Consider the following 21,427-nt stretch of genomic DNA (forward strand, 5'->3'; position numbering starts at 1 on the left):
GCAAGAGAAAACACCTAGGTAGGTACAACGAAAATCCCATAAGAATGCCAGCTGATATTTCAGCAGAAACTCTGTAGGCCAGGAGGGAGTGGCATGATATACTCAAAGTGATGAAAGGAAAAAAACCTACAACCAAGAACACTCAACCTGGCAAGGTAATCATTCAGATTTGAAGGAGAGATAAAGAGTTCTACAGACAAGAAAAACTAAGAGTTCTCCACCACCAGACCAGCTTTACAAAAAATGTTAAAGGGACTTCTCTAAAAAGAAAAGAAAAGGCACAACTAGAAATATAAAAATTATGAAAGGAAAAAATCTCATGGCAAAGGCAAACATATAATAAAGGTAAGTGGATCAACCCCTTATAAAGGAAGGTTAAAAGACAAAAGTAGTAAATCATGTATATTCACAAAAAGTAATTAAGGGATACACAAAATAAGATGTAAAATATGACATCAAAAACATTAAACGTGTGGGAGAAGAGAGTAAAAATGTGGGGTTGTAAGAAAGCATTTGAACTTAAGAGATCATCAACTTAAAATAATCATAAATGTATGATATCATATAAACACACTTAAAATAATCATATATGTTTTAGTTGTCATAAACGAACCTCATGGTAACCACAAACCAAAAGTCTATGACAGATACACACAAAAAAATAGAAAGGAATACAAACATAACATTAAAGATAGTCATCAAATCACAAGTGAAGAGAGCAAAAGAAGAAGAATGGAACAAAAAATAACTACAAAAACAACCAGAAAACAATTAACAAAATGGCAATAAATATATATCTATCAATAATTACTTCAAATGTAAATGGACTGTGTTCCAATCAAAAGACACAGAGTGGCTGAATGAGCAAAAAACAAGACCCATATATATGCTGCCTACAAGAAACTCACTTCAGCTCTAAAGACTCATAGATTGAAAGTGAAGGGATAAAAAAAGTTACCTCATGCAAACTGAAACCAAAAAAAGCTGTAGTAGCAATACTTACACTAGACAAAATTGATTTTAAAACAAGACTGCAACAAGAAAAGGACATTACATAATGATAAAAGAATCAATCCAACAAGAAGATATAACAATTGTAAATAAATATACACCAAACACAGGAGCACCTATTACATAAAGAAAATATTAACAAACATAAAGGGAGAAATTGACAGTAACACAATAGCAGTAGGGACATTAACACCCCACTTAACATCAATGGGCATCATCTAGACAGAAAATCAGTAGGTAAACATTGGCCTTAAATGATACATTAGACCAGATGGAATTAACAGATATACACAAAACATTTCATCCCAAAACAGCAGAATACACATTCTTTTCAAGTGCACATGGAACATTCTCCAGGATAGACCACATGCTGCTAGGCCACCAAACGAATCTCAGTAAATTTAAGATTGAAATCACATCAAGCATCTTTCAGGACCACAATGGTATGAGACTAGGAATCAACTTCAGAAAAAACTGCAAAAACCACAAACACATGGAGGCTAAACAATATGCTACTAAGCAACCAGTGGGTCACTGAAGAAATACAAGAGGAAATAAAAAATACCTGTAGACAAATGAAAATGGAAACATAACAATCCAAAATCAATGGGACACAGCAAAAGCATTCTAAGAAGGAAGTTTAAAACTAGCAGTGCAATCCTACCTCATAAAACAAGAAAAATCTCAAAGGAATAATTTAATAGCATGTCTAAAGGAACAGGAAGAAGAACACAAAAAACCCAAAGTTCGTAGAAAGAAAGAAATAATGAAGATCAGAGCAGAAATAAATGGCATAGAGAATTAAAAAAGCAATTAAAAAAAGATAAGAGAAACTATGAGCTGGTTCTTTAAAAAGATGACGTTGATAAGCCTTTAGCCAGACTCATCTAGAAAAGAAAAAGAGAGTGGGCCCAAATAAATAAAATCAGAAGTGAAAGACAAGTTACAACCAACACCACAGAAATACAAAAGATCATAAGAGACTATTACAAATAATTATATACCAATAATATGGACAACCTAAAAGAAATGGACAATCTTTCCTAGAAAGGCATAATCTCCCAAGACTGAATCAGGAATAAATAGAAAATGTGAATATAACAATTACCAGTAATGAAACAGAATCAGCAATTAAAACAAACAAACAAACAAACAAACAAACAAGCTCCCAAGAAACAAAAGTCTAGAACCAGGTGGCTTCACAGGTGAATTCTACCAAACATGTAGAGAAGAGTTAACACCTATCCTTCTCAAACTATTTCAAAAAATCACAGAGGAAGGAATGCTTCTGAACTCACTCTATGAGGTCAGCATCACCCTAATATCAAAACCAGACAAAGACATCACAAAAAAGAAAATTACAGACCAGTATCACTGATGAATATAGATGTCTCCTGTGGTTTAGCTATATCAAGTTACTTAAACATTTACAAGACAACCATACTTTTTCATATCTCTTCTTCCTTTACATGCCATCCCCTCTGGGAGGAATACTGACTGCATCAGTTATATCTATTTCTGTGTAACAAACTACCACAAACTCAGAGACTTAAAAAACAACATACATTTATTATCTCACAGTTTCTGTGGATCAGGAGTCCTGACATGACTTTATTAGGTCCTCTGTTTAGGGTCTTACAAGGTGCAAATAAGGTATCAGCTGTTGCATTGGTCTCATTTGGAAGTCTGAGTAAGAATTTGCTTCCAAGTTCACTGACTGTTGGTTCAGGTCAGGCCACTGAACTGTTACTTGGACAATACCAGTGCAGTTTAAATGTCTTATTTGTGTGAAGAGACAAGCCCCACTCAGTCATCTCTTCTCTATCCCCTCTCCCTCTAAACTCCAAGATTGTGGATAACAAACCAGACACATAACCTTCTCTCAATGTTGCTTCTTCCTAAGATGTTAAAGATAAATCTCAGAGTTGCCTGGTAGAAGGTAAGCAAAGAGAAACTTTGGACTCTTGGACTCTCTGCTCAGGCACTGAGCCCCAACTCTCTCCAAATCTGCCTGAGCATACACAGAGGAGAGCCTAGCCTTTAGGCTCACAAAGTATATATTACCAGACAGAGTGGCTATAACATCAGGATAAAATGAACGCCCAGGGAAGATAATTAGGTACATAAGGATTGCAAGGACCATAAAAGAAAAACACAAACTGAATAAACCATATGAACATTGGAATGGATGGATCAATAGTTTAAAATAAGTGTCATCCGTTAGGAGATGAGTGAAGATATTAAAAATATAAGCAAGAACAAGAAATCTTATTCTAAAGCTGATGGAAATCATGACTATAAAAGCAGGTAAAAGAGGATAATACAATTTAATAATAAATATGTGAATTGGGAAAAGATTATATTGAAAATACAAAAGAAAGGAAAATGAAGATAAAAATAAAAAGAGGGAAGCTATAAAATAAAAACTAAAATGTATGGAAAATAGAACTAAAAATGGTAAGTTTTTTTTTTTGACATAGAAATGCCCATATTGAGAACACTCTTGATAAAAAAGCCTCAGATAAAAGAATGATGTTGTAAAGTTTCTGTTATCCCCAAAATAACAATAATCATAAAAGTAAAAATCAAAGAACAGTGGAATAGGTGGTCATCTCATGTGCCTTCCTAATACCTTATACAAACCTCTATCACAGGACTTTCCATTCTTTTTCAATATAATCTGTTCATGTGCATGTCTCCTCTGGTAGTCAATAATATCTCTCAGAAGAACAAGCGTAGGTATATTTTACCTTTGCCTTCCAAAGTTTACCCAAAGGTATTATAATCTATCACAAACCTCGGCATTTAATGGGCGATCTCTGTATACTGGTTAAATGGAGCTGAACTGGTTTTTGTTTACCTCTCTCAATTCTACTGCTCTTTTACTTTATCTCTGTGGCCTTCTGGTTTTCATAACTCAAAACTTAGTTGACTTCAACTAGCTATTTTGCTCTGTCTAGCTGTTTGCCCTGCAATTGGTCCTAAAGCTTCCCCGTTCACCTGATCTTCCAACCTATTACAATGCCTGATGATGACAAATAGATGCATGGCAGACACACAACCCGGACTTGTCACCCAGTTTTCATGTGCCCATGTGCTGGCACTGACATTTAGGAAAGTGTTAATTAGGAGACTGGATAGAGAGAAGAATGAAAGGAATGAGAGAATGAAAAACTCTATCAGACACACTATACAAAGTATTGGAGGAAAACATGCTGTCAGATAGCCTTAGGAATAAAGCAGCCTCTTCCTTATGTAGACCGATCCACAAAATAGAACATACAGGCACACCCTGGAGAAAGTTTTTGGGGGGACAAATTGGAAGAAAGTCAACCTATTCTTTAAAATTTTCAAGAATTTCCCTTGCTGTTGATGAGGAGATAGATGTAGAATTCTCTCTGTAGTTAACTTTGTATTTGAAATTCTCACATTGCTACCATCTTTCTAGGCCAATTAAGCATACCTTTATCATGCCTCCTGGTGGGGTTATTCAGTATGTGCTAAATGGTTTAATTAAAATCTGTCCTATTTCCCTAATGCCCATTTGGAGGAACACCTTTCTCAGAACAGCAATTAAATATATAACAATCCATTACTTGGGAAGAAAAAAGAATCACCATTGTCCCCTAAAGATAAACAAGCAGACTTTCAATTATCTCGTTTTATATCCTACTTTACAAATATATAATGGCATGTTTTTTTACCTTTCTAACTATATTGGCCAAAGTAATCCCCCAAGTTGGGAATTTTGATGTCTTATAATAGAAAGCGTCCTCCTACTATCATTAGAGTGGATGGGGAAATATGCAATGGTAGACATAGTGATGTTGTCAATGGGAAAGATGTATGGTATGGTGGAGACAGATTAGGTTTTATAGATGAGCCTTCACTAAATCTCACATTGGGTAAGCACTCTGCCAACCTCTTTATAAATAGCATTGCAAATCCTTATAAAGTTTAATATTATTATTCCCCTTTTATAAATGATAATAATGTGGCTTGGGGAGGTTTAGTGGTTTCCCCCAAATCCATTAGCTATTAAGTGGAGGACAGAATTTGAACCCAAGTTTGCCTGACTCAGAATCCATGTGCTCCATAAACACTCCCTTCTTCCTTTCCAGAAGAAATCAGTGGAAGCTTTAAGTGTAAGTCACATATTACAAACTTTGACTGAACTTTACCTTACTTCTTTTTCCTAAGATCTGAATTTAAGTCTCTGCCCTTTCACAAACTAAGGATGTGGCCTTAGGCAAGCAACAGCACCACTCTGGACCTCAGAAAGGGTGGAATTTTCTTACTTTTACATCGTAAGTTTCCTCCACAGGAAACAGCATAGCAGTGAGAACATGCTTATGGATGCTTACAGAAATCAGCAATGTGTCACAGACTAGAGTCCATACAGAAGGGTATATAGAGTCACTAAGCTAGAAAATGGGCCTTAACCTAAAGGACAAAAGAGGTCAGATATTATGGTTGAAGCAACATCCTAAGGTATTCAATCCTTATACTGTAGTAAGGAGTTTTAGCCAAATTCTTAGCTTTCCTTCCCTAAACAAGGTCCTGACACAGGATGGTTTGAAATGCTTTGCAAAGTTTAATGTATACTCACTTCTTGTGGCACTACCAAATAATGTCTAATGTAGACTGGCAGAGCAGCACTAGTGAATCCTAAATAGCTAACCATGTGTGCTAGATCCATTATGTAGGGAACAGAAGACTTAATTCTCCAAGGCTGGACTCTCATGCATTTTCTGCCAACAATAAATTCACTATAAATGAAAGAAAACATTAAATTTTAAACCTATGAATATCTTTAAATGGTTAAGATAAACCAAGAATTGAGTTGTATTTGTACTTACTAAGTCTGTTCAATGATTGAAAATCATTGGAAAATGGTATTCTAAATTCAATGATTAATTTACAATCGTTCTGTGAATCTCTACTTTAGTTGTTTCTTCTGTGTCCAATAAAGCAATCCTTGAAGATAGGAACCTAGAATTCTCTCCACACAGGAAGCAAAAGCTCAGACTTTCTGGTATAGCTCATACTGGGCTCCTGGAAATGCATTTTTAACAGGTTTGGTGTACAAAGGGAATTGCTGTTAATCCTAAAGCACATTAGTTTTCTCCACATAGCATTCTTTAAGTCAATAATCAGGAACATAATGAAAAACAGAGAGAAGGGGTATAGAGGATGCTGCTTTGGGATCTGTCCTGAACAATATATACTTACTTATACAGGATGCAATTTATATGGATTTAGAATCTTTGAGTTAGAAATTGAATTTACAAAAGCTGAGGCACAAGGAAGGAAACATAACCAGGAATTTTCTTGAAAAGGTTACCTGAACAATTTCACTAGGGACTTCCCTGGTGGTCCAGTGGTTAAAAATCCACCTTGCAATGCAGGGGACGCAGGATGATCCCTGGTCGGGGAACTAAGATCCCACATGCCACAGGGCAACTAAGCCGGCGCGCCGTAACTACTGAGCACGCGGGCCACAACTAGAAGCCCGTGTGCCGCACTACAGAACCCACGTGCTCTGGAGCCTGCATGCCACAACTAGAGAGAAGCCCGCCAGGCCAGCGAGGAGCCCACACACCGCAATAGAAGATCCCGCATGCCACGACTAAGACCTGACACAGCCAAAAATAAGATTAATTAATTAATTAATTAATTAAAAAATAAATGTAACAGCAAAATGGGAAAAAAGACAGTATTTGAAGTGGTAGGGAGGATTCAGCCAGGATCACACAGAATCCTCTCAGAAAACCAAATGAAAGGACCACTTCAAATAAAAACATCTCCCTAACCTGACTCTGCTTTCATGGGCATATCAAGGCAATAGAATCTCTCATACCAAAGTCCCACTTACTTTTTTTTATTGACGTATAGCTGAGTTACAATATTATATTAGCTTTAGTTGTACAGCACAATGATTCAGTATTTTTGCAGGTTATACTCCATCGTAGGTTATTACAAGATAATTGTTATAATTCCCTGGGCTATAGAATATATAATTGTTGCTTATCAATTTTATATATAGTAATTTGATCTGTTAATCCCATACCCCTAATTTGTCCCTCCCCCTTCTCTGTCCCCTTCAGTAACCACAAGTTTGTTTTCTATATTTGTGAGTCTGTTTCTGTTTTGCATATACATTCATTTGTATTATTTTTTAGATTCTATATATAAGTGATATCATACAGTGTTTATCTTTGTCTGACTTCTTTCACTTAGCATAATATTCTCTGGGTACTTCCACGTTGCTGCAAATGGCAGAATTTCATTCTTTTTTATGGCTAATATATTCCATGGGGTGTGTGTGTGTGTGTGTGTGTGTGTGTGTGTGTGTGTGTGTGTGTATCACATCTTCTTAATCCATTCATCTGTTTTATTTTTAATTGAAGCATAGCTGATTTAAAGTATCATGTTAGTTTCAGGTGTATAGCAGTGATTCAGTTAGACAGATATATATATATATATATATATATATATATATATATATATGAGAATCTTCAGATTCTCTTCCCTTACAGGTTATTGCAAAATATTGAGTATAGTTCCCTGTGCTATACAGTAGGTCCTTGTTGGTTATCTATTTTATATACCGTATTGTGTATATGTTAATCCCAACCTCCTAATTTATCCCTCCCCCCAATAATACATCATCTGTTGATGTTGATGGATACTTGGGTTGCTTCCATATCTTGGCTACTGTAAATAGTGCTGTTGTGAACATTGGGGTGCATGTATCTTTTCAAAGTAGAATTTTCATTTTTTCTAGACATATACCCAGGAGTGGAATTGCTGGATCATATGGTAGTTCTATTTTTAGTTTTTTGAGAAACCTCCATACTGTTTTCCATAGTGGCTGCACCAAGTTACATTCCCACCAACAGTGTACAAGTTACTTTTTTCTTTTTCTTTTTCCTTTCTGCCATTTTCAGCAGTAGCTCATGGGCTTCAGCCCTGTACTATGACCTGATTCAGGGTCAAACAACTGTGTTGGAGCATTAGTAGTGGTTAGAACTGGTCTCTCTTCTTTAAAGCACCAAGTAGTTCCCTCCAATGTTACTGAACAACCTTTTCCCTCACCCCCAACCACCAGCTTTTCTGCACAAATGTATTGTAGAGAGGAGAGTGCAATTAGAAATCAGATAATTATCCTAAGAAAAAATTGCACTCATTACATATTTTAACACTACCCTTCATTCTAAATAGTTAATTATGGATATCAAGCATTAAAATAGAGAGCCTCACAGCCTGTACAGAAACTCTTTTGAAGAGATTGTTTTCAGGAAAGTGCCAAAAGTGCCTCATCTTCTCCCATAAAAGCCAGAGAAGACAATGACAGTCCAGCTGCTCGGCAAGGATTGCTCACCCTTTACGGGCTCCCAGAAGCTTCCATTCAACATAAAGAAATTCATATTTTTATTGCCTCATATTCTCTCAGCAGGAAGAAGAATTTACATTTCTTAATTAGATTTCTTTCTCTCGGCACAAGAAATTGCAACTATCTCACTAGATACTGCTAGTATCTCACTAGATACTCTACTGCTTAGCAGCCCCCAAGAAGCACTTGTATAACTTATTTATAAGGTAGGGTGTAGGGCAAAGTTTTTCAGTAAAGTCCAAGGACTACTTACATTAGGATTGCTAAAATGCATTGTAAAAATGCAGTCCTAAGCTGTTCTCCAGAGCTACAAAATCAGATTCTCCAAGGGTGGGATTCAGAAATCTGCAGTTTAAAATTTCTGTATGCTTTTCACTTACACATAAATTTGAGAATTACCGATTTAACAGAAATGTCATAGAGTTAGGAACCCATCCAGGAAACGCTTTAACTGTTTTTTCCTAGGTTGATCAGTATGAAATGGTGAATTCTACCCATGCTCTTTTTTTTTTTTTTTAAATGTATATATTTTTATTTATTTTTGGTTGTGTTGGGTCTTCATTGCTGCGTGCAGGCTTTCTCTAGTTGCGGCAAGCGGGGGCTACTCTTCGCTGCAATGCTCAGGCTTCTCATTGCGGTGGCTTCTCTTGTTGCGGAGCATAGGTTCCAGGCACACAGGATCAGTAGTTGCAGTATGCAGGCTCAGTAGTTGTGGCTCGTGGGCTCTAGAGCACAGGCTTAGTAGTTGCGGCACACGGGCTTAATGGCTCCGCAGCATGTGGGATCTTCCCGGACCAGGGATCTAACCCGTGTCTCCTGCACTGGAAGGTGGATTCTCAACCACTGCACCACCAGGGAAGTCCTACCCATGTTCTTTTAAGTTCTAAGGGTAGGTTATTTGTAAGAGATGAACCTGGAATTCATACAGTTAGAAGAGCCCTGAACTTTTTAATTCAAGAAGGAAGCATAGTCAGTAATATTGTAATAGCTTTGTATGGTGACAGATGGTAACTAGACTTATCTTGTGATCATTTTGTAATGTATTAAAATATCAAATCACTATTTTGTACACCTGAAACTAACATAACATTGTAAGTCAATGTACTTCAATTAAATAAATATGTAAATAATTTTTTAAAAAATAAAAATAAAAAGAGATCCTGCTCCATTTCAAAGTTCCAGTGAAAACAGGCACTTTGAAATGCAGCATTTATCAAGTTTTCAGGATCTGTCATTTATCAAGTTTTGGAGTTTAGTGATGGGACCAAAGCTTGGCTACCTATTTGGAAGTTCAGGGTTGCATTTATATACATAAAAATCTCTTATGTTGGTAGTTGCAAAGATGTAATGGGCCAATCTAATTATAATTTTTGCTCTATATGCTGTTTAGGTACTTGTAATTATAGGAAATAATTATATAGTTCTTCAAAATATTAAGAACTAAGCTGGAAATTCCAAGCTTTTCCCTATTGATAACTGCCCCATATACTACAGAGAACTGAGCTGATTGAGCGTATACTATCTCCATTTTCCATATGAGGAAGCAGAGAGGTTTTAGAAACCAAATAATTTTTCCTGACCACATTTTTATCGGTGACCAAGATAAAATTTGAGCTCAGATCTGACCATCTTTAAAGCATGTTTTCTACAGACAGAAAGAATGAAGAAAACGGATTACCAGAAAGGAAGGAAAAGAAGCAGAGGAGTAGATATAAGAGAGGAAGACCCCAAAGAAGTTTCCATTGTAGGCTTTACTGAAACTGAGACGTTTCTAGGAGAAATTGTTGTAGTAAGCCAAAATGCAGAGAATAGGGGCTACAGTATATTCCAGAGGCAAGGTAGTTTTCCTGTAAAATACGTTGTAATGGTGTCCATAAGTATCTGCTATCCCTTAAGAAAGAGTAGAGCTCTGGCATCCGTTCTGGCATGAACCCTATATGGCTACAGTAACTTACCAGAATGCCTTTACCCATTAGTGTAACAGAGAGAGAACAGAAATATCCACTAGCAAGCCACTTTTGCAAACAGAGCTCCAAGTGTCTTACAACAAAGTTCTTTTCCTATGAATAAGGTCAACTGGAGACATTTTGGCTCCTATCACAACATTGTCCCTAAATGTTTTCAGTTAAACATTTTTTCTTTCTCTTGACTAAAAACAGTTACAGAGCCTAAAAAAAGTAGAAATTCTTCTAAAATGTAAGTCTCCAAATAGCTGGAATCTTTATACATATAAATTTTCATTATGAAATGTCAAAGATTCTGAAGCTAGCAATCAGAGCCCATGACTTTTTCTGTATCTTTAAGAAAGGCTAGAAGTACATGTGAATGCTTCATATTTCAATAAGGCTATATACCTTCTTCAAAGTTTTTTCTTTTAGGCTTTGGGGGTTGGGGTAGAATAATTGTAATTTAGAGGAAAAAGATGTATGAACTTGACTCAGTGTAGCTGAATAAGTCTTAGCCAGAAAATTACCCTCCCAAACTTTGCATTAAAATTTTATAGAATACCAATAGTATCTTTATAAAGAAAAGATCTTTCTTCCTAAGAACCTTCATGGTATTCATGAGAAAAGTTTCTATATTGACAATTTTCAAAATATAATGAAATGGGAGTCACCAATAGTATCAAGCTTAGAACTGGGGACTCCGAAAAGAGTCTAATCTAATGAACTATGGTCAGGCCCAAGGAAAGGATGTCCAAAGAGACACTTGTTTGGGGGCAAAGTGATTACATAACTGACCGTTCAGGAGCTAATTCACAAGCAAATATGTCCTTCTACTGCAGTGGGCTCTTTCTCAGTTCTCAGCAATCCTAAAGTTCTTCTTGGTTGCATTATTGGCTACATGAAGAAGGCAGAAAGGGGAGATATAAGGAAGTCAGGGAACAAGGATCTATCAGCTCATACTCCAAAAGCATGACCCCTCATTTATATATGTTATATATGGGATTTCCATAAGATTTTTTTAAAGGGCTTCCATGGTGAGTGTGGGTATATCAGATTAATGTTAGAAATGCTTGCTCTATAGCACCTCTGGGTTAACACCTTCAGTATTCTAGCCACCTCACATCAAATTCTGTTGTTTCTGTCCAGTTAACTGAGACATTGTTAAGGAGCAATCTCTTTCTTAGTAATGTCTATTTGTCCTTCTTCCCCCTCCCCTTATTGAACACAACTGTGTTCAATATTTTACAATGAGAGAAAATGTTCATACAGATACATGCTAACATCAAGTAGAACTACTCCTTGTCCCTCCCCCAATGAGAATACTTTCCTATCATCAACAAAACTTCTTTCACAGTACTTTTAAAAGAGAGCCTGGACAGAAAAATTGGAAAAGGGGATAACAAAGCAATTCTCATGAGGAAACAAACAGGCAATATATTTGATTAAATATTTATATTTGAGAGTTACAAAAAATCTAACTAGAAACCATAATGAGGTAGCATTCTTCACCTATCAAATTGACAAACAGCAGCAAATAAAACTGAAAACATCAATTTTACTATGAAAAAAATTAATTTGGAGGACAAAGTTTAGTGTGAGAACCAGTGGGTATAATCTAGGAATTAGGCAGAATTCCCCTTCCAGTTACATGTAATACTGGACCAGGACATCTATATCCATTTGTCAGGTAAAATCTTTCTTCCTTCAGGCAGTTGTATCCCAAAACAAAAAGAATGGAACTAATCTGAACATGCCTAATTCATTCTCTCCAAATTCATCTAGCAGAGTAAGTCACTCCACTTCCCCAGGTGGGTAATTAATAAAAAAGCAGATAAAGGCAAAAAATATCAGGATTTGGGGTAAGAATCTCCCTCCAAAAATCCCCATACAGAAAAGTTTCACCCTTTGGTCTATGTCTATGATGGTTTCTGAAAATTCACTAATCCATTAGCAGAGATTCATGCCTTTGAATTAAGATGCCTTAAGTAGAGTTTCTTTTTGATTTAAATGACCCTCGGAGGCAAAATACCACTAACTCCTAAAATGTTTACTATATTGGCAGAGATTAGAATAGCTTTAAGGAAGAGAGGGCTCACAGAGAATGACTCATTTTTCCCTGGGTATCTCCCATGTATACATGAGGAATACATGTTAATAAACTTGTTCCTTTTTCTCTTGTTAAAAAAAAGGAAAGAAAGAAAGGGATCAGAGTAGAGAATGGAAAAGGGGACAAGATGACTGGTAAAGTTGTAACAACCATATCACAGAGCTGGGTCAGGAGCACTAGTTCCAGTTTTGCTTGGTTTCTTAAATCAGAAACTCAGTGATCTCAGCTGTAAAAATTAGTGGCTTGAACACATTGAGATCTAGGGTTCCATCCAACAGTATCAATTATGGTGTAACTGGAAGTAAATATAGATGGAACTGTAGTCTAAGTTGCTGAGGGTAACAGAAGAGGGAGAAACCTGAAAGGAATGCACATGATAAGACAAAACATAACCTACTTTCCATTTCCTAAGAGAGTCCCGGCTGCTTAAAGTTAAATACAAATTTGTTTCTATTTTGCTTCACCCATCAGTACAAAAATACAATATAAAAATACCATCTTGAATGATACAGACAACTTACTCTCTTATCACCAAAATATAAAACTTAGGGAAATGCAAGTAAAAATTTTTTAAATGTACACGCCAAATATTTTTATAGACATACATATTCTACTCTTAAGCCAGGGTCAAAGTAGAATTCTCTTCAGTCCCACTTCACTTACAGGAACAAAAAATAAAAGACCAAGAGAGCAGACTGTGATAGAAGATTCATTATACGCTGAAACCTGAATCACTATAATTACACACAGTTCTTAAGTGCAAATGGTACCCATTTCTTGGCAGATGAAAAAGCCGAGTGATGAGAAATATTGCTGAGCTAAACATGGCTGTTTAATAAGCCACTCAAATCAACACTCCTGTTATCCCCTGACACACACACACACACAAATTATATCTGTAAGCCTAATAAAATCTCATTTGTTTTTCCTGAAGGTCCTACGAACCACCTGGTGCCTCTCTTTGCACTTCTTATTCTCTATTAACTTATGCCTGAAATTAAGCCTTTTATATGATCATTATTTCCACTGGCTTTAAATTATTAGGTCAGTGCATGCATTTGGAGCCAGCAGTCCAATCTGAAACTACTAAGAAAAAAATATTGAAAATAGAATGATATTAGCAATTTTAGATTGTAAAATTTAGACTGTAATTAGGCCTCTGAGTTTTTGTAATGACAGCTTATTGGAAATACTGTACAATGATAAGTTATATTCACAAAACACTTGTTCCCAGTTTCAGATTTTTATTAGAAACTTCTTGTTCCTCTGGTTGCTAAATCTATAAACTTTTCAGCATGTCAATATCACTACATGTCAATATAAAATCTATTCTTAGCTTTGATTTAAGTTTAATGATATAACTGATGAAAAAATTTGCATAGAATAGCACAATGAATATCTTCAAATTTAAAATACTGCTGATCGGGAGTAAAATAAGTTTAGTGACAAGAAAACCTGAGAAATGTCTCAAGAGATAAATTTTGTGGCCTTTTATTATTAAGTGATTTTAGAAGAGAAAAATTAGTAGCCAACTATCTGCTGATAAAGCCTTTAAAGAATGGATTTTAGACAACTCGTTATAAAGCAAAGTTCTTCTTTTCCATACCAAGGAAAAACCCACTAAGGAAAAGCTTTGTAAGTAAAGCAAAAAAGGGTTGCCTCTATCACAGGCTCAGTTATGGTGCCTCTATGGGAAATTGCTCAAGGGTAGCAGGGTATGCCAAAAGTAATTCCAGATTCTGTCGATGTATGAGCTGGAAAAGGGAAATGGTCTACTGTCAAGTATATTTGTCAAGTCACCAAAGTTTCGTTTCATAATCTCTATTCTGTTCTTTTTATTTTTTCACTGTGCAATGCCCTCTCATCTGGGAATTTGGATGTCCTATGACCTCTTCTGCTCTAATCTTCCACCAATCCTTAACATTCAGGAGGAAACCGACATAACTATATAACTACAGGCTCATCTTTGGCATCTTTTGTAGTCCCATCTGTTGCTGGATCATCTTTCTGTAACATCATTACCTTATTCCTTTCCAGAATATGAATTTATCCACAGAGAGCTCATTGCTTCCCAAGACTGCTCATTTCTGATTTAGATAATACTAATACATTTCTTTTAAAAAAATTATTCCTTGTTTAAACCAAAATCTTCATTCCTGTCTTTTTCTCCCATAGGTTCTAGTTCTGCTATCTGTTTTTCATACAATAGCCCTTTAAAAATATTAAAGGTCAGATGTTCTATATCACTGAGTTATTTTACTTTGCTCCACAACAAAAATCAATAGTTCTTTATACCATTTCTCATATAAGACACTGATTATTGTTACTGAGACCCACCATGGTTTCTACCTAAAGGAGAAGAAACTATGCAAATTTGAGGTAATAAAAAAAAACTGAAATTGAGTGTGGGAGGTAAGGGTGAATGGGTGAGAGGAATCCAGCTGAGATAATAATTCTGAAGAAACATTAATGTTAAGAATATGTGGTCAAAGAAGACATTCTTAGAGAGACCTCACTGGAATCAGTATAGAGTTCTTGCTTTTTTGGAAAGTATTTAAAAGCAGAGACACTGTGGTTAGAACCCTCAGTTTCAACTGCAAGGTCCACAATAGCATAGATGTGTGATGTTGAGCCAACTTCATCACATCTTTAAGTATCATTATCTGAAAAAGTGTGAAAACGGTAGTGAATCTGAAGCTTAATGAGATAATACATGTAAATTTTTCAGTAGTAAGCTCATAGTAGCTCAATAAATATTAGTTTATGCTTTATATTTTCACTGGAACAAAATTAATAGTTTTCCAGTGCAAATTAGATAAAAAGGAATCTATGATTTTATCATTTTGACTGGGAAGAGAATGTACTATCTGGAATGTTAACGAATATGTTTCCAGAGTTCTGTAGTTAGAATGTTTGGCTAGCAAAGGGAGATACTTAGCATTTACTAATATCTTTTGGAAAGCCTGGGAAGGAAGCAATTTGAAAAATGAATTCAAATGACTTAGCTGGAGTTTTGATCCCTAATGATTATAAACATGATTTTGAGGTATTAACTGTTAAAGATAGAGTCACAAGTTAGTAGTAGTAAAATAAATGCTATTTTCCTGAAACAAAATTGTTAGAAGGCATTATCAGCAGTAGGTGCTGATGGTTGAAATGTGAAAATTTGTTTAATCACTAGAATGGCTAAGAGCATCCAAGTTTAAGATGATAGATGATAGATTTATATTTAATGTAAATGTACATTTACATTAAATATGTATATAATTGTTAAAAGGTTAAAAATTAAAAGAATTTAAAAATAAAATAATTGGGTATTGGAACTTTTAATATTTACCTTACAGAAGAGCAAATTATAAGCACACTGTATTTTTCATTTCTCTGTCTCCATTAGATATTTGGAATATTGACAGGTCAGTGAAGAATTTAAATTCTAATAACCAAATATTTGCAGTGCATCTACTGTGTACCAGGTACCTTACAATGTGCCTTACATAAATCATTCATTTAAATTTCCCCCAAATCATGGGATATAACTAGAGTTGCACCATTTGACAAATGAGGAACAATGACTCACTGAGATTGAGTAATTTGTGTGAAACTTGGAGCTAAGAAGGGAAGCTTGGAATCCAGGTCTGAGTCTCAAACTTATGCCCTTATCATAGGTTTGGTATAGTTATTCTAATCAGAAGCAGTAAGACTATGGATATTCATATGACCTGAAAAATTATTCTCAGGTATTCAAGTCCCACTTTTGCATAATGTAACAATTTATGACTGATTTTGTTAGAAATATTTTGAAGCTCTTGTGATATTTCAAAGTTTTATTACATAAAATACTGACATGAATGCATTTCACAGGTGTTTTCCAAAGAGTTCTAAGTACCTTGCTAGATCCATCTTAACTGTCTTTATATGCTTTTTATGAGGATTCTCAGGAAAAGGGCTCTTTCCCTATGATGCAGAATATGAAAGATCTCTAAAGTGACTTTACTAAGGAGAAAAAAAGACAATAGAATGCTTGAAACAGAGCCCTGGGTTCCCTGCTTCACTGCAAACTGCCCTTTATTTTTACAAGACTATGTTGTGTTTTTTGTTTCTTTACAGGAAAGGCCACTGAAAAGTTGTATTTCAGATACTGAACTCTACTCAGGACAATCAGTGTTAAGAGTCCCTGGGAGCTGTAGAAATAACTCAAACTACAGAGAAGTTAATTTTGGGTGCCAGGGGTGTAGAGGATTTTAGTTGCCTCTCTCATAAGTACAGTCTCTTGTCTCACTTTATGTTCTACTTCTGTTTGAAACCCTGATTAATGTAATATTAGCATTTTTAATTTTAATAGCAGCATTTTCAGTTCTCTATTAAAAGCTCTATAATTACTAAAATTGGAATCATATGCACCATTCAACATATCAGTCGTGCAGGATTATCTCAGGAGGCTGGCTATTTGCAAGGTAAGTGGTTTAACAGACATGGCAGATTTCCAGGCTATGTAAATACTTTAATATGATAGGAAGACTAGATATATTTGAAGTGCAGACTTCCTGGTTACCAGATGATCATAGAAACTATATAGATCTTTTTTATTTAACACGTTGGCCTTAGAGAAGCCATTTCATTCATTCTAAAAAAAACCTTTCCTTCCACCTTAACTGAAGTCACACATTAATAATTCCATGGGTAAAACCTACATGAACTAATAACCAAACATTTTCTGTGGATCTACCATGTGCCAAGTACCATGCAATGTGCCTCATATAAATCATCCCATTTAATCCTCTCAACAACCATGGAATATAACTCAAATGAGGAAAAATAACTGAGATTAAGTATAATTTACTCTCAAAAATAGATTTGTAATTTGAAAATCTGTGATAAATTCTTAATAATCTTGCATTTAAAATTAAAGACACATAATGAAGTAGGGTAGTTTATTTTGACAAAAAAAGAGGGAGAGAGAAAGAGATGGTTTCAGTAACATGTAATCTAGATTCCACAAATTTAATTAATTCATTCAAGTGCTATTTTTTGAGCAAGCATTTCAAGTCCTTCCTTGGAATACCAGTTTCCCTGGAACTAAGATTATAACTTACTTACACTTAATATTTTGGGGGTCTATCTTCCTTATGTCAGTTTCTTTATCTGATTTACAGCTCTTACTTTTGGAAGTTTTGTTACCATTTGCCTCCTTGGAGTGTTTACTCTTGCTTTTGCATTTGACATTTACAGATTTCCTTGTAAATCCCCTCAGATGTGTCTGGTTTTCTGTCTGAGCCAAACAGGCAAGTAGTCAGCAAAACAAACACACAAACAAAAAAAGTCCCTAATGTTAAAGGAAATGAGTAAAGACAAGCTATTTGTGATCTGACCCTTCCTGCCATGAATGAGGGACCTGAGTCATTCTCATTTGCTCTAGACTGCTGTACGAAATTCAGAGTTTGCCAAAGGAAACAGAAAAACTGCTGCCATGTTCCATCTCACCTCAACTGCAGATGAATGCAGTTATCCCTGTGAATTCCACGCACATTGATTACGTTTACTGCATAACTTGGAGTGGAAGATCTACCAGATTAGAAGATGACCATTTGCTTTGGAACAGGCATGTAAATAAGTGTCTGACCACTGGTCCATAATATGAACATGGTGCTCCCTTTTCTCATCTTAAATTCCTTGAAATTATGCATTACACGTCTGCCCACTGCTTCATCATAGTGTGAAATAACTTAACTGGAAAAGAGAATTTAATAATAATCAAGCACTTGGAGGTCTGCAGCTTAGCAGTAAAGATGATGTGAAATCTGTTGATAGTGAGTCTGGGTTCCTGAGCTGTGAGGTTAATGTTTTAATAACATTTCTAGTCAAATGGCAACAGAGTTTTCACTTTTTCAGGTCTGTTTCTTCTGAAAACAACAGTGAAGCATTCCATTCAATCAAATAAAAGTTAGAAGGGTATATACTGTGTATACTTTGGTAATGGATACCAAAAATAATAGCTAATATTAATTCAGGACATTATCTTCCAGGCAACATATTAAGATCTTTTCATGCATCATCACAGATAAGGAAGCTACTCTTTAGAACGATTAAGTAACGTGCCCAAGTAATATAGCTGAGAAGAGACAGAACCAGGATTTGAATGTAGAACAGTTTCTCTTAAGGATCTGGCTTCTGAACTGCTACTCTAATAATGTTTTCCTAAAAAAAAGCAACCACTAAGGTTACATTTTCTGCCTACAAGCTCGTTTTCAATGAAAGAGATGGATAAATACAGACATACAGAGGCAAGCAAAAACATTAATGAAGACAGCAAATTATAGATGCAAAAAAACTAAAACGAAAGAAGCAAAGTGTAATACAAAAGAAATGAAGGAAGGATAATTCTTTATGGGGGAGTAATATTCATTCTGCCTTACATGGGGCCAGGAGAAGTTATTCCACACGCTCCTAGCTCCCTATCGTGTTTTTAAGCTATTCATTTTCCTTCATCTTACATGAACCCCTCTTTGTGACAGAAGCTGCCAATTATCTCTCAGAATCTGTTTTTCCTTCTACAGAAATAGATATCTTGATGTTTTATTTTGGCACATGGCCACCTGGAATACCTAAATTTCAATGTGAATCAATCCCGGCTTATGGAATGTAAATAGAAGTGTATGTAAAACTTACAGAAATTTTTCTTAATGGGAGGAGTATGCCCCTTCACTTTCCTCCTTTTTGGTAGCTAGAAAGTGGAGCTGAACCCATATCTTAGTCCATGAAGTGAACTTGGGAGGAGAGGCTACATTTGGAGGAGCAATAAGATCTGTGAAGTCTGACAAAATGGATTGCTCTATTTTCCCTAGAAAGTAGAGCAATCTATTATTACTACCTCTAAAATTTTACCTAAAAGTAAAATAAACTCAATCTTGTTTATTCTTGTAATAACAATAATCAAAATCTTGTAATTTCAGCTTTCTGACTCTCATACTGAACCAAATTCTAACCAATCTACCCTCCTTCTTTGGGGTTCATGAAATCAGGGTTTATTAACTTATCACTCTTCAATACTAATTAAGTTCTTAATTAGTTCCTTATATTTATTAAGGGCATGGCATCTGGCCCTCATACTTTCTCTCCACCCTAACTCTCACCAACACTATATATAACTTCAATGTTCCTAGACTTGATCTCCTTGGTACAACCCTATTACTTACACTATACTTAAACACTATCTACCTATCTATCTTCCCTAGAACCGTCCTATGAGAAGGACTGAGAATAGCAATAAGCACAAGCAATTAGAAAATCCAGCTCTTAGATCTTGGTTTCCTAATACCATTTTCCACTAAAAGGCATGATTATCCTTGAATAAATGGCAAATTTCAAGGCTGTATTAGATAACATGCACCTGTAACATCCTGTGCCAGAAAGCAAAAAAGAGCTCAAAGAATGATGAGGCCATGTCAAAAGAACTTTGAAGCCAGCTTCAATGGGCTTCCCACTGTTAAATGTTCCTTTTTGGGTATCAAAATATAGTCAATCTTCATTATCCACAGATCTCATATCTGTAAATCTGCCTACTCACTAAAATTTATTTGTAACCCCAAAATCAATACTCATGACACTTTCACAGTCATTCACAGAAATACAAAGAAACACAAAAAATTTTGAGTTGTCTGACATACACATTCCCAGCTGAGGTCAAACATGATGGCACACCATCTTCTTGTTTCAGCTCTCACACTGTAAAAAAGTATCCTTTTCACAGTCTATTCAGTGCCATGTTTTTCAAATTTTGTGCTTTTTGTTGTTTAATTTACTGTTTAAAAAGACCCCCAAGTACAGGGCTGGCATGCTGTATAGTATTCCTAGGTACAAGAGGATGTGAAATCCCTTAAGAAGACAATGTTGTGTTAGATAAGTTTTGATCAGGCATGAGTTATAGTAATGTTGGGTGTGAGTTCAATGTTAATGAATCTACAAAATATATTAAATTAAGTCCCTTTAAACAAAAACAAAAAAACCAAGATTATTGATTGATCAGTTGATTAAAATGTTGTAATCAGAGGATCAAAGGGACATAACCTTGTATTTCCCCTAGGAGTAATGCTTAAATACTCACAATTCAGTGTTCATGGTGACATTATGGAACACAGAACTACCACAGATAATGAGAATTAATTATAAATAATAATAGCAATGCATTATAACCTATTGAATAAAATAGAAAATAGAAATAATAAATAATAAAATAGAAAACCATAAATCCATATAAATATAATTAAATAAATTAATTGAAAGTTTGATGAAAAAGGGGATATTTTCATAGTCTCTACCAGAGATTGTTTTCTACCAGATATTTATTGATTGGAAGTAGGCACAACCTGGTAGGATGAGATGCCATGAGAATGTGGCATCTCTTCCGTGATATTCCTACAAAAGTTGCATATTCTGTATCTAATCATGAGGAAACACCAGTCAAGCCCCAAAGTATCAAGGTTATAAAATCAAGGAAAGACTGAGGAACTCTTCCAGAATGAATACTAAGATGACATGACAATTTCATGCAGCACAAAATTCTGGACTGGGTCACTTTGCTATAAAAACACTATTGGGACAATCAGCAAAACTTGAATGGAGTCTGGGGATTAGATGGTAGTAATGTATCAGTTCTGATTACCTGATTTTTGTCTGTATTGTGGTTATGTAGGAGGACTTCTTGTTTATAGTAGTCAGGAGTGATTAGAGCATCCAGTTGGCAACTTACTCTCAGATGGTTCAGAAGAAAAAAGTAATTTGCACTGTACTTCCAATTTATCTTTAAGTTTGTGATGTTTTCAAAATTAAAGTGTTTTCAAAAATAGACATTGGTTTAAGTTGTTAAAAAACTACATATGCTATGTCTTCTACAAAAAAAAAAAAAATACTACACCATTGTCCATTTTGTCTTTAGTAGGTCAAGGAGCTTTATAGTCTGATGAACACCAC

The sequence above is a fragment of the Balaenoptera borealis genome, assembly GCF_965194805.1.
Source record: "Balaenoptera borealis genome assembly, chromosome: 8".
In the NCBI taxonomy this organism is placed as follows: domain Eukaryota; kingdom Metazoa; phylum Chordata; class Mammalia; order Artiodactyla; family Balaenopteridae; genus Balaenoptera; species Balaenoptera borealis.